This window comes from Heterocephalus glaber, unplaced genomic scaffold (genome assembly GCF_053883595.1).
Source record: "Heterocephalus glaber isolate CG9 unplaced genomic scaffold, H.glaber_assembly_v1.0 deba00001460, whole genome shotgun sequence".
Taxonomy (NCBI): Eukaryota; Metazoa; Chordata; class Mammalia; order Rodentia; family Bathyergidae; genus Heterocephalus; species Heterocephalus glaber.
The window spans coordinates 5,853,359-5,867,752 of record NW_028258307.1 but is presented as its reverse complement, the minus strand read 5'-3'; the positions used below and the strand labels follow the sequence as shown (position 1 = coordinate 5,867,752).

Below are 14,394 nucleotides of genomic sequence, written 5' to 3'. Positions count from 1 at the left end.
TTCAATCACATGAAAGAATTCACAGTGGGCAGGAGCCCCATGTGTATAAGTATTCTGGGAAATGGGTCGTTTCAGTAGTCTTCAGATACATGGAAGAATTCACACTGGAGAGAAACCCTATGTGTGTAAACAATGTGGGAAAACCTTCACTGATTACAGTTCCTTTCGATACCATGAAGGGGTTCACCGTGGAGAGAAACCTTATGTATGTAATCATTGTGGGAAAGCTTTTATATGTGCTGATTCCTTTCGAACACATGAAAGGATTCACACTGGAGAGAAGCCTTGTGAGTCTACAGAATGTCCGAAAAGTTTCATTTCTTCCAGTAGCTGTAAAAAACATATGAATATTCATGCTGCAGTTAAACCATGTTTATGTCAGCAATGTGGTAAAGGCTACACTCATGCCAGTTCTCTCAGATACCATGAAAGGGTTCATACTGGAGAGAAACCTAGTGTATGTGATAAATGTGGTAAAGCCTACACCCATTCCACTTCCCTTCGATACCATCAAATGGTTCACCATAGAGAAAAACCCTCTGAACATAAGCAGTATGGAAAAGTCTTATCTGTGATTGAGTTTCCAAAATATGAAGGGATTCACAGTGGAGAGAGACAATATGAGAGTAAACAATGAGGGAAAGTCTTTCATTGGCAAAGTAATTTTTGAAGACATAAAGAACTTCACAGTGGAAGAAAACGATACGAATGTAAGCATTGGAAGGCTTTCCTTTGAGGAACTAGTTTTCAAAGACATCAACAACGTCACGGTGGAGAGAAACAATATGAGGGTAAGCAGTGTGGGAAAGCCTTCCTTTAGGATAATAGTTTTCAAAGACATAAAAAAATTCACAGTGGAGAGAAACCACATGAGTGTAAGCAACGTGGGAAAGCTTTCTCTAGTCCTCATGTCTTGAGAAACCATGAAAAAATTCACAATAGAGACAGCCTATGTATGTAAGCAATGCAAGAAAGCCTGCAGATTACCCACTTGTCTCCTAATACATGGGGAAACACTGGAAAGGAACAATTATGCTTGCAGTGTGGGAAAGCCTAGTTGTCGTACTTCCTTACTCACAGTTGAGAGTATCCTTAAACATGGAATGTGGAAGCTTTCATTTTTCAGAAGACCTTTCTAGCATTCATGAGACTGTATAGGAGAGGATTTATGGTACAGTTAATCATGTACAAATGCCTCTTATCATCTTGCCTGAGTCACAGATGTAACATGGTATGGAGAAAAACCTTGACTAGAAGAAATGTGCAAAACACTTTATTGGGCACATGTACTAATACATTCTGGATGAAAACCTCAAGATTGTGAAAAAACAAAAAAGCTCTCAGTTGTGACAAATTGTGTCAAAATCCTGTGAAATTCCGTCACCTGCCTCGCAAGCGCAAGGTTCCAAGTTCGATCCCCAGTACCCCCCCCCCAAAAAAAAAAATCCTGTGAAAATTCTAGTCTTTCTAAATCACATTGGGGAATATGCTCGTCTCCTGTTATTTTTAACTGTTTTGTTCCTGGGTGAACTGAAACATTTTAAAATATGATAGTGGCTTAAAATTTGTTCATTATACTGCACTGTGTTTAATAAGACATTGAAAAGTTTTGCTGATTTTTTGTATTTTCTGTTGGCAGGCTGTTACCATTTATGTATCTGTTGATCTCTCTTTTTTTGTCTGAAGACAGGGTTTCACTGTGAAATTCAGGTTGGCCTTGAACTTACAGTGAAGCCTAAGCTAGCCTCAAATTTGTGGTAATTCTCCTGCCTCCACAGCCTGAATGCTGAGATTATAGGCATGCACCACCATGCCCAACTATTGCATCTTTTGATGGAACAAACAATGCACTTTACATACCATTTATAATTTTACTTGATATATATTCTCTTCAGACATAAAACCCTTCTGAGGTTAAGATTAACAAATGTTTTCTTGTCTTTAACTGAGACCATACCTCTAAAAATGCCATTGTTAAAAATGGGAAAAAAAGGCCATTGTTAACATAGATATATTCAATGTGCAACTTTGCTGAGCTTTTTTTTTTCTTTAATGTCAATAGTCAGTAGTACGTGGATATCACTTAAGGTGTTGCCCTATCATGTAAACTGTACCATAAATGCACAAATTGCTGAAACTTACACAGAGTTTGTAATTTGTCAAAATGTACATCAGGCTGACTTGAGTGCCCTCTTGCCAGAGACCACCTGGATCATACCTTTTGTCACATAGGGGTAATGCATTCTAAGAAATCTGTGCATCCATCAAATCTGATTATGTGGTTCATCATGAAAGACATTGACCATAAAATTTTGATAGGATTTGTGTTTGTTTTAGGGAGCTGTTTACTGTTCATTGTAGTGCAGTTTCTCCCTCTGTCGGATGCCCTGAGTGGTGAATGCATTTCTGTCCTCAGTAAGCATTATAGTTCCTATCTGAAAGTTTGCATTTACTACACGAGCCTAGTGAATATGAAGCCTTTGTGTACCCTGGGTTAAATGTTCTCAAGTCACATACATTAGCATAAGATTGGGCAAAATCATGTAACATGATATGTATTTTGTAGTAAAGTGTGACTGTTTCATGTAATTTACTGAATACAATCGACATGTGAACATATGGCCAAGTGAACAGGTGACTGCTGCCCAGCAACAACAGAAAATATATTGCTGCATATCACCACCTGGCATGAGAGCAAACCTTAAACTTCAAGGCATTTTCTCAGAGGCACATTCCCTTCAGTTTCCCACCATCTTAACATCAACAATTTATAATTCTGACACCCAAGTGTATAGTCTTCCTAATACCGGTTAAAATATAAAAATTTAGTTACTCTTCAGCATGTTTAGAATATTTTGAGTCTCTTGTCAGTCTAAGCAGAGCAGTATGGTGTGGTGCATTGTCAGAGTGAGAGCCTAGAAAGGGAGAAGAGCACCATGACACAGTGAAGCTTATGTGTCAGAAAATACTCTTTTTGCATCAATTATGACAGATCTCACAGCCAGCATTTTACATTACAAATGTACAGAATTAAGCAAAGTAATCCAGGCACTCTAGGGTGGATAAAGACTCATAAAGAAGCAAATTCTTCCAATGCTGATACTTCTGTTTTTTTGAGAGACTGCACGTGATTAAAGAAATGATAAAGTATCTGTTTATAAGGCACATATAAGGGCTGTAAGAGGAGTAAACAGTGGCTTACGATAAAGACTCTTGAGATTGTGGTGTGAATCTGTGTGGAAAGTCAGTATGTAAGTACGTCATCATTGATTATTTCTGTTTCCTCTTGCAGTAAGTCCTTAACTATTTCAGCAGTCGCTCAGGTGTGAATGTTGATAGTGAAGACAGTCCTGCCTTCTTGGGACTGACCGCCTCCGTTATTATGATAACATATAAGTATAGTTCCTGATTTTGCAATGATTGAGGGGTTGGTTTTGTTTTTATATGTGAACTTTAGTTTGGCCATGAGGTAATGGTGCTTGGAGTATCTCATTACTTTGGCCCAGTAGTATATGTGATAAGTCTAATGCTCCTGTAGGATTTCAAACTACTTTTCCTATTTTGATGTCTCATTTTGCTGCTGTGTAGAGCTAATCATGCAAATTGTATACCCTCAAGACCCGGGGATCTTTCCAGTGTGAGAAACAATAGTCATCTTCACAGGGCTAATCTATCATGTTTGTCTGCTGTGAGTAGAATGACATCTAAGCCGATCCACTGGCACTTCCACATTGAACCGCCAGAGGAAGGCGTATTTGCTTCAGAGTTGCTTATTGGTTAGAAATTGAGTAGTGGACAGATTTCGAGTGATATCCCACATTTGTGTTAAAGGGAATATAATTGACATGTTCATCATGAGAAATATTCAGTCTTTTTATGAGTGTATCCAGAAGCATTGTAATGTATCCATTGACAAACTTCCAAATTTAATTTTATGTCCTCAGGTATCATTTTTGTATGTTATGAAAGAGGAGAGAAAAGTACCTGCTCTAAGTAGGGATACCTGGGTGCCAAGAAGTGGGAGCAGAAATTGGTACAGATCAAGACTCTGGTGGGCGAGTTTTTGGTCACCGTGTGGTCATCAGATTGAAAAAAAACTGACCTTGAGACAGTGGTTGAAGAGCAGATCATTAGAGAGAACTTGCCTCCTGTCTATTCAGAGTATATGACAGGAAAGAAACTCCTTCCTGGAGGAATATCTGGCACTGATCTCTCAGATCCTAAAGAACTGGCAGAATTTGCTAGAATGAAGCAAACAACAATTAAAGAAGCTGATGCTCCAAGAACAGTAGCCTGTCCTCCTGAAGGCTGGACAAAGATGTTCAGAGATAACTGTAGTATGAGAAAACATCTGCATACCCACTGCCCTACAGTCCACATCTAGAGGCAGGCCCTATGTGTGCCCCTTCGATGCTTATAATTGGAAGTTTGCTCAGTCAAGTAACCTGAAATCTCATGCCTTAACACATGCTGAGGCACAACCAGTGAAAAGAAGAGAGAAGACCCTTCTCAACCACAGGAAGCATCTTCCAGGAGTGTGGTTGGGCATAAATATGCCTCTCCTTTGTATATCATTTCCAGGAAGAATTTAAAAAATGAATCCTACACACATAATGGACATGTTTTGATAAGATAGTAAAAAATTTAGAAAGCAACTTTAATAAGATGACATAGCTAAGTTGCTCTGTCTTGGTCTGTAATGTCATTTGAAAAACACGGTGCATTTCTGAAGTGTGGTCCCAGCAGGACAGTTCATAAACTTCTTGTCGAAAGACAGTTCTTATATGACTGTGCTAAAAATGGGACTTCTTTTCACATTCTTATAAATATGAAGCTCACTTGTTGCTTACAAATTTTTTTCAATTTTATATTTTCCAAGTATGCATATTGTACACTTTTTGGGATATGCTTAGTAAATAGTGATTTTTCTGGCGGCTGATGAATCTGCTTGCGGTAGATTTTCTTTATAAGAATGGGCAGTTGTATCCATACTTCAGATACTTTGTATTTTCCTGTACAAACCAAAGTTATATAAGTTAATTGCTATCTTAATTTTGATTATATTCTTTGATGTTAACACATTTTATATATTTGTATATCATAATTATCGAATCATGTTTTATCAAATATTAGCTGTAATAGTGTTAATTTAAATCTGTTTTAGTCACTTTTTCCAAAAAGTACTGCTAGATGCTGATGTTCAGTGTAATTGCTTTGCCTGTTCAGTTACAGAAAGTGGTGCTCTGTGGTGGAATGTACTGGCCCTGTTAATACCTGGTATGTACATTCCATGTAACAAACAGGGCAACAATAAAATAGTGACCCTAAAGAAAGAGTATGGCAGAAAAAAAAATTTTGGCCCATGTGGAATCTACTAGTTAATTAGAATTTTTTCACCAGACCAGTATTTGTCCAATATTAGTTTTGAAAATCTTTCTAAAACAAATCACATCTTCTGATGTCCTGCTAATGTTTGAGATTTTTTTTTAAATTATATGGAAAATTGTTTAAGTATTTTTTAGTTTTGCTTTGGTTGAGTTCTATTCTATTTGAATATTATTATAGTTTTTTCCCTTGCATTGTTTTTCTTTGAATAATTTTAATTTTTGTATATTTTATACAAAATTTTATATTTTTGTGTGTTTAGTGAATGATAATAAAGTTATACATTAATAAGAAAAAATAAATGGTGCTGGAAATTTTGGGTTTCAACTTGCCAAAGACTAAAACTAGATCTATTATCTCTCACTACGCACTAAACTAAAATCAAAATGGATTAAAGATCCAAATATTAAAACAGAAACACTAAACTGGCTGGAAGAGCGTTTAGGAAGAACTCTTGAAGACATTGGTGTAGGAAAAGATTTTATGTGTCGGGAGCAATGCTACATAATTTTAGGGAAAAATCATTTGGTTAGCATAGTTCTCCTGCGTACAGCCCAGCTATGGAATTCCAAGACATAATTCCATTTTGGCCTCAGGTCACAACTGAGACCTCAATGATCCAGTGATGCTGTGATTCTCCAGGACAAGATTACACCAGCTGAAGACATCCTGGGAGGAACAAAACCTTCATCTACTCAGTTCCTCATTGTTCTTGGATTGTTACATCTTGTTTATGCGGATGTACTGAACTCTCTGCAAGTCATTTGTTACATTTATTTCTCCCGATGGACTGAGTAAAAGGTGCGATAAGTTGGAGGCTTTCAGCTTTGCTGCCCAGAGCAGCACTGATGAGACCCAAGGCTCAGCTTCTTCTCAAAGTCTTATTTTTCTACCTTTCCTATACTTCGCCTTGTGCTGCCGTGGCTCGCAGGAGACTAGGACTTACTGCAGAGGTTCTAGTAACGTCCCCTTTCCCTGTTCCCTACGTTTATAAACAAAACCTCAGTTGCCTGTGAACTAGCACAAACAATCAACAAGTGGGATCTCTTCTTACTAAAAAGCTTTTCTGCACAGCGAGAGACACCACCAGCAGTGTGAAGAGACAACCCACAATGTGGGAAAAAATCTTCACCTGCTCTTCCTCAGACAAAGGTCTACTATCTAGAATTTATAAAGAACTTTAAAAAATTAGACCTCCCAAATTTAAAGACCCAATCCAAAAATGAGCATCTGAAATGAGCAGACATTTCTCAGACAAAGAAGTAGAAATAGCAAATAAACATAGGAAAAAATGTTCAACATCACTGGTCATTCGAGAGATGCAAATGTAAACAATGCTGAGATTCCACCTCACCCCAGAAAGAATGGCTGCTATCAAGAAATCAACCAATAACAAATGCTGGCGGGGCTGTGGGGAAAGAGGAAGCCTGCTCCACTGCTGGTGGGAGTGTAGATTGGTGCAAGCACTGTGGAAATCAGTATGGAGATACCTCAAAGAACTAGGACTGGAAGTCCCAATTGACCCCGCTCTTCCCCTGCTGGGGATCTTCCCCAAAGAATTAAAAGAATCATACCACAGTGATATATGTGCACCCATGTTCATAGCAGCACAATTTGTAATAGCTAAAACTTGGAAACAGCCCAAATGCCCATCAACTGGAGACTGGATCAAGAAAATGAGGGTTTTTTTCTAAAATGGAGTACTACTCAGCCATCAAAAACGAGAAATTAGAGACATTTATAGCTAAATGGATGCACATTGAGGCAATACTCTTAAGTGAAATAAATAGGACACACATCTATAAATACCGAATAGTTTCTCTAGTGTGAGAAACTGAAAGTGTAAATAAGGACTAAAAGGTATAATAGGTAATGTGAAATAGGAAGAAAAGGGGCAAAGGGGAAGGGGAAGGGGGAGGGGTGGGGGAAAGGAAAGAAGGGAGTGGAATTAATATGAGAAAATGAAAAAATGGAAACAAAGTCTTTGTAAATAAGGAGGGATGGAGTAGTTGAAGGGAGGGCAGGGGAAGGGGGGAAAAATGAGAACCAAAGAGATTATGTAAAAGTGCAAATTTCCACTGATGAATGTCATTATATTGTACACCTAGAATATACCAATAAAATAAAATTTTTTAAAAAAAGAAAGAAAAGAAAATTCCCTGTGGCTTCTCAAAGAAGCAACATGAATGCACAGGTGATATACAGGCAAAAAGCAGGCATACACTCCCTGCAGCAGGAGAAAGCATGTGCTAAGGCCCTGAGGCAGGCAGTGACCTGTGATGTGTGGCCCCAGGGAGCCAGGGGGCTTCAGCACAAGGAAAGAGAGAAAGTACAAAAGGAGGCTGCAGAAATAGACAAAGGCATAGTGGCCAGAGCCTATGGAATGTGAAGCACTTTGAAAGTTAAATTAAGCACCTTAGAAAAACATTAAAATATTATAAACAGATCATTAACATAATCCAAGTACTTACTTAGCCTCCACCCACACAGTCATGATTAACACTTAGGGTGTTTTTGCAATCAGGTACTAATTCTTCTTGTACAGTCTGATTCCTTCCAAGCAAACCAACCAGTGCGCTCAGCCTTTGGAGATATTTTCAGTTTCATGACTGACTGGTACCCAAAGTGGCTTAAAGTGTATGCTGGAACTTGCAGGGAGTCATTTTCTTTTAATAGACTGGCCTTCAAATAGCCTTCTCCTTTATTCATGTCTTTCCTTTTTAAACTTTAATTTAGCAAAGCATACTAGATGTCAGGACATATTAGGCTTCTCTGTCTGATCTGGCTGGTCTGCCTCTGCGAATAACATGGTCCAATCCATCATCATCACTCTAAATCCCACATCTCCAGGGCTGAAGCCATTGCTGCTGCTTCTCTGACTTCATGTGGAAACATTTCTTCCCAGCAATTGTGCCCTCCTCTGGGGACCTGTATTTGTACACATCTGAGCCTCTTTTCTCAAAGGGATACAGTTCTAATAGAATACTAGGGCATTGGGTTGGGGCGGGGGCGGGGGCGGAGGTGGGGGGGGGCTTTGTTATTTTTAAAAACGATTCCAGAACCTATCAGGTAGACACAGATAATGTGTGGTTATTTTTTTGACACCGGGTGGAAGCAACTTTCCAATGAGAGTAATGGTGCATAAGGAGGTCTCATGGAAACCGCAAGACATGTGTGGAGTTGTAGTAGTTATTTGAGGTCTAAGCAGGCTTTAAATGGTAAAAAGGCTTGGGTCCAGCTTGTAGAGGACCTTCTGTGTCGGGACATAGACTAATCACCAAACCACAACTTCACTTGCAGTGTTATTAGAAAAGAAAGAAGGCTTAAAGAAAATAAAGTCAAATCTCACTTTTTAAAGTGAGAAAACTAAAACCCAAGTTATTATATGTTTAAGTTTTGTGGGATTTTTTGTACCAGGGATTGAACTGAGGACCTTACACTTGTGAGGCAGGCGAGGTGCCACTGAGCTAAATCCCCAGCCCTGTGTTTAGGTTTTTAATCTGCTTATAATTTGTATTTCTTCCACTTCCAAGAAGCTTTGGAGGCAACTTCCGGTTTTCTCAGTCCCGTACTTTAGATATTCCAGACAGATAGATGCTTTCAAAACAAGCTCAGAACTTCTGAAAAGCTGAGCACGGCTGTTGCAGATAATGCTTCTTTGATTTAGTGTTTTTAATACGCTGTACTTTTTCATCTTTACATTTGCTGCAAAGTAGAGATCTCCACTGAAGTGGACCCCGGTGATGCTCAGATGAGCAGTGAGTCACGATGCTGCCGCCTGAGGCTTGATTTGAGGTTTGCAATTACTAGAAGCAGTTTGCCTTTGTTGCTCTGGGTGAAGCAGCCCAGCGCCTCTTCTCCCTTCCCCTGTGAATCCCTGGCTTCCCTGCCCACCTGCTCTCCGACACCTTACTCATCAGCTTTCCTGTTGAGTCATTCTTTTCTCCGCTGATTTTTCCCTTCCCTATTGATTGCAGCATTTCTTCTCTATCTACTGCAGCATTGATTGCTGCAGTCTTTGTTGCACTTTTATATGCCCTTTGCTTTAATGAGGAATAATTTACATGCAGTAAAATTCCCAAAGCGTAAGTGTATAACTTGATATATTTTAAGAGCGATGAGAACATTGATCTGATCAATATTTTTTAATAAGTCCCCTCCCTGTCCCCTTTCCAGTTTATCCTTCCCTGACCCCAAGGCAGTCACTCACTATTGCAGTTAGTTCCAGCCACCCTGTATTTATTTTGACCAATTTTGACTCCCTATCAGTGGAGTCTTATGTTGGGAATGGACTCATACAGTTTATGTACTCTTTGTGCCTGGCTTCTCTCACTCAATGTAATGTTTCTGAGATTTGGCCATCCTGTTGCATGTTACCTACCAATAGTTTGTTCTTTTTTATTCCTAAGTAGTAGCATGTAGCAATATGCCACAATTTGTTTATCATCTTATTGACGGGTATTTGTATGCTGCCAATTTTCAGTCTGAATGTTCTGTGTAATCCATTTTGTGGACATATCTACCTTTTCTTTTGAATAATGCTTTGTGTGAAATTGCTGGGTCATGGAAATTGTCATTGTTCCTAAGTGGTTGTACTAATATGTACTCACATTACCACATTATGAAAATATAAGTCTTGTAATTGCTTACAATTTTTGTCAAACTATATGTAGTCAGCCTCTTAAATTTTAACCATTCTAAAAATGTTAGAAGGCTCTCTCTGTAGTTTATATTGACTTTTACCTGATTTTCAGTGATTAACACCTTTTGATATTCCTACTAGGACTTTAGACATCTTCATCTGTGGAGTATTTTTCCAAGCCTTCCAGCTTTTATAATGGCTTGTCTGTCTTTTGATTCATAGAAATCTTAAATTTCTGACTGTTCTATGTCCTTTGAGTTTCTGCATGCATTTTGGATTCAGCTTATCAACTTCTACAAAAACAGAAGTCTGTTGGGATTTTAATTGAGATAGTAGTGCATCTATAAATCAATTTGATAAGTATTGACATCTTAAAACCTTAAGTTTTCCATCCAGTGATTATGTTATAGTTCTCCATTCATTGTATTTTTGTTGGTATCTCTCAGCAACATGTTTTTACATTTCATCACAGACGTCTATACATTTTTTGATAAATTTATTCCCAGATGCTAGGGTAGACTTTTCATGATATTATAAATGCCATTTTAAAGTTTCATTTTTAAGTTTTTTATTGTTATTATGTAGAAATAATAACAGATTTTAAAATATTTATGTATATTCATCAATATATTGGTAAATTTACTTACTAATTCAAGTAATTTATAGATTCTTCGGGATTTCCTACCAGAGAAATAGCAACTCTGATTTGAGGTAGTTTTAGTTCTTGTGTTTCAATCTTTGGTTCTTTTATTTTTTTAGGAGAACTTTTCCACTAGTGAGATCTCCCAGCACAATGTTGACTAGAAGCAATGAGAATAAATATCATTTCTTTTTCCAGATCTTAGAAGAAAGCATTCAGTATTTCACCACTAAGTAAGATGTTGTCTATCGGTTTTTAATAGATATTCCTTGTGAGATTGGTGGAATTTCCTTCTATCTCCTATTTGGTAAGAATTCTAACCATGGACAGCTGTTGAATTGTATCAAATGATTTTTCTGCATAATTTGAGAGGATCACATGTTTTCTCCTGTATCTTATTAATGTGATAAAACACGGGATTGATTTGCAATTGTTAATCCAACTTTTACACCTCAGACAAACCACATATGACCATTATTTATAATCTTTTAAAATTATTGCTGGACTTGATTTGATAATGATAGCTAAAGATTTTTTCACCTACATGGTGGGTATTAGTCTATACATTTTTTTTGTAATGTCTATCAGGTTTTAGTGTTAGAATTATGCTGCCCTCATCAAATGCTTTGGGAAATGTTCTTCTTGCTTCTGACATCATTTCTTCTTTTTTTTTTTTTTTTTTTTTTGGTATCAGGAATTGAACTCGGGTCCTTCCGCTTGGGGGGCAGGCAGCAGATCCACTGAACTAAATCCCCAGCCCAACTTCTAACATAATTTGTTTTACATTGGCAATATTCCATCATTAAATGTTTGTTTTATTTTATTTGTTTTTATAATCTGCTAGTAAAAGTAATGGGCCTGAAGTTCCTCTTATTATTTTACTCCTTTAATAGTCATAGAACTATTCAGGTTTTCTATTTCTTCTTAACTAAGTTTCAGAAAGCTGTTAATTCAAAGAATTTTTACATCTTATTATAGTTAGATTTACTGACATAGTTCATAACACTGTCTTTTTATTACTTGTCTATAAAATCTGTAGTACTACTCTTCATTTTCCTTCCTGATATTAGTATTTTGTGTTTTCTCTCTCTTTTTTTTTTCTAGGTTAGAGACTTATCAATTTTATTGGCATTTCCAAACAATCAACTTTTGCCTGTGTTGATTTTTTTAAGTGTCAGATCTATATTTTCACTCGCTTCTATTCTTTTCTTTCCTATTTTGTTCCTCAATTTTCTTTGGTCATTTTCATGGTGTATATGTTTCCACCTTTTCATTTCCAACTTAAACATGGTCTGGATCTCATATGTCCCTCTAAAGCCCTCATGCTCATGGCCTGCTTACCAGCCTAAGATGCAGTGCAGAGGCTCTGGAACCTTCAGGAGGTGGGGCCTGGTCGTTGGGAAGTTAAGTTATTGGGGACATGCCCTTAAAGGGAAAGTGCAACCCCAACACTGCTCTCTCTCTGCTTTCCAGCTAGCATGAGGTGAGCATGTCTGTTCCAGTACACCAGGCCCACCACGCCATTCTTCTTCTCCACAGGCCCATAGCAAAAGAGCCAGCTGACCGTGGTCTGGCTTCTGATGTCAGAAACTCAAATCACAATATCAATTGTCTTCTTATAAATTGGATATCAATAATATTTTGTCACATCAGTGGAAAGCTGCCTAACACAGTCTGCATGTTACTGTAAGTATATACGCTATTGTTTGAACCCTCCTTCCTCACACCCTTGAAATACCAGGTTTGTCCCTGAATTTTACCTCTGAAAAAGAGGATCTCCAGCCTTCTATTTGCTGTGAGCATGTGTGCAGCTTTTCTAAAGGCAATATTCGTTAATATTTACACAAAAAAGGGAAGTTAAAACGTAGTTCTGTTTTACAACATTCAAAACCATGAACTGCTTGCTTCTTTTTTTCTTTTTCAATGTCCTCATACCAAAGGGACAACTTCTTGCCCTGAATATCTGTGGAGCTTATAAATCAATTCCCAGTTGCTTTCGTATTTCCTTGGCAGCACTGAAATTAAGTTTCATGACCCTCAGCTTCAAGAACGTGTTTTAGCTATGTGGAGTAGCACCCTGCTTTCACTGAGCATGACTTCCAATCTGCACAGAGGCACACATTATAAAACTCCCACTTTCTAAGGGGCTTTTTCTGTTTTCAGTAGCATTACTGAGAACTTGGCATATCTCCCCCTTTCACGTCATAGTGCCTGGAGCCATGAATCCTGTTTACATTAGGGCAGCACTATAAGACACACCACTTGGGACTGATGGTTATGTCTCAGTTGTGGACACTTTCTGGAATTAAGGACTCCCGAAACCATTATCCTACCTTGGTAACTCAGATGCTATCTACATGAAATGAAGCACATTATTCATGAACATGTCCATCACTGAGTTTTCAATATTTGGAAAGCATTTAGCATGCAAGCAAGATAGTCTAAACAAATAAAAGCATGTCTCATAGCTCCTAGTCCTGGGATGGATTGATTGCAAAAGAACAAAAATGTTTGTTTTCACATATTTAGCTCCTAGAGTTCTGTTTTCTGTATAAGGTAACCTTGACATTTCTGTTTCTGTTAGGAATAATTTACTGTAGAAAATATGGTTGGTGATGTGAATAGCAGATTAATAAAGGATTTTTCAAGGTAATTTTGAAGAGAAGAGAAAGGAAGGGAAGGGAAAGGTGAAGGGGGAGAAAAGGAGAGGACTAGAGAGGACAGGAGAGGACAGGGGAAGAGAAGAGATCAAGCAGGTCCCTGGAACAAAATAATCCGTAGAAGATAAAAATATGTGAAACGTGTACAAGAGGAGATGCTGTGCGGGCTGGGGATTTAGCTCAGTGGTGCCACCACCTGCCTTAAAAGCCCAAGGTCCCGAGTTCGAGCCCCAGTACCAAAGAGAGAGAAAGAGAGAGAGAGAGAGAGAGAGAGAGAGAGAGAGAGAGAGAGAGAGAGAGAGAGAGAGAAGATACTGTGATAAGGACAGAACTTTCCAGAGTGTCTAGGTGCATTAAGATCCATGGGCCCCAGGAGCAAGGGCTTCAGAGCTGCTGATCCGGGTGCAGGCATGGGGACCTTCTCCCAGACACTGCCATGAGAGAAAGGAAGAAGTTCTGTGGGTTACATCTGGAGAGTGACAGAGGAGGGGAGGAGAGAGCCAATAATCCTGGCCTCACCTGACCCCAATCAACTATGGGCAACCAAAGAACTACTCCTTGGTGAGTCCAGCTCATGTTCCTCTATTTGTTCTTTGGATTTTGACTGAGCTCTAGCAGTAACCCTCCCTCCTTCCCAGAGCCCATTGCTCATCTTCTGCTGAGTTCTGAGAATTTCTCTCAGTTTCCCTCCAAGTCTTAGACAAACTCCCACATTAGCTGACCCCTTTTCTACCTGTTGGTTTCACCTCCCTGTGCTACCACATCCCAACAATCAGCTTTTCTTTATGGCACCTGGCCTGGAATCAGCATTAATAGTGCAGGCTGTTGACCCCAGTCCTTGGCCCGGCCCCAGACAGTATCAAGTTGAGTCATAAGAAGCCCATGAACTGGGGTGGGAGTGACAATGGGAAAATTGTAGGCTTAGACAGTGACCAGAAAAACCATAAGATGTAGTCAAAGAGCTAGACAGATACAAGGGTAGCAGAGAGCCTCAAAATCCACATACAATGTGACCAAGAGCATGGAATTTCAATGATCTATCAAAAGGCAGCAACCTGGGTCGATAT

General features: G+C 38.6%; 1 pseudogene; it reads left to right on the top strand.

Moving 5' to 3' along the window:
- The first annotated feature begins 5 nt into the window (after window positions 1–5).
- On the top strand, window positions 6–961 carry LOC147826881 (uncharacterized; annotated as a pseudogene).
- The last annotated feature ends 13,433 nt before the right edge of the window (window positions 962–14,394 follow it).